Raw genomic sequence first — 920 nt, 5'->3', positions numbered from 1 at the left:
ACCAGAGGCTCTAGATAGTAGAACCAGAGGCTCTGGATGGAAAATGCAAGTTTACAAATGTAAACTTTTGCTCCCCCTCAAAGGATGCATGGAGATATGAATGCAACTTGTGACCAGAGGGGCTCTGGTTATGAAGGATGAAGAGATTTGAAGTAAAGATGGTTAAGTGTGGAAAAAATGTCTTTGAGACCAGAGGGGCTCTGGTTGCAAAGATGTTGAATCCAGAAGTTCTAGTCTTTAGAACCAGAGGCTCTGGTTGTGAATTATGAAAAAGATGAAGTTAAATATGACTAAGTGTGAAGAGCAAAGAGTCTTTGACACCATAGGAGCTCTGGTTGCAAAGACTTTGAATCCAGAGGCTCTGGTCTTTAGAACCAGAGGCTCTGGTTGTGAAGGATGAGAAAATGAAGTATGGAATGAAATGGTGAAGGCTTGCTATCAATGAAACCAAGGCCAGAGGCTTTGGTCTTTAGAACCAGAGGCTCTGGTTGAGATAAATAATGTATAGCAAGTGAAGGAAAGTAGAGGCTCTGGTCTTTGGAACCAGAGGCTCTAGTTTAATGGAAACACTTTGTCATATAAATGATTTTGGCGAGCAAGGACCAGAGGGGCTCTGGTTTCAAAGGATTTGAAATCCAGAGGCTCTGGTCTTTAGAACCAGAGGCTCTGGTTGGTAGAAAGAAAGGACTTGGTTTAAAATTACCAAGTCTTTGCTTTGAATCAGTGGGTCTCTAGTTTCCAATAGAACCAGAGGGGCTCTGGTTGACAATAGAACCAGAGGGCTCTGGTTGAAAAAAAAGATATGAAAACGGAGTTGGAAGGGAAATGGTTGACTTGATTTCATAGAATCTTAAGCCAGAGGCTCTGGTCTTTAGAACCAGAGGCTCTGGTTGTAAAGAGAATAAGAAATAGCAAGTAAA

This window comes from Cynara cardunculus, assembly GCF_001531365.2.
Source record: "Cynara cardunculus var. scolymus isolate 2C chromosome LG 2, CcrdV1, whole genome shotgun sequence".
Classification (NCBI taxonomy): domain Eukaryota; kingdom Viridiplantae; phylum Streptophyta; class Magnoliopsida; order Asterales; family Asteraceae; genus Cynara; species Cynara cardunculus.
Note: the sequence above shows the minus strand (reverse complement) of the source record.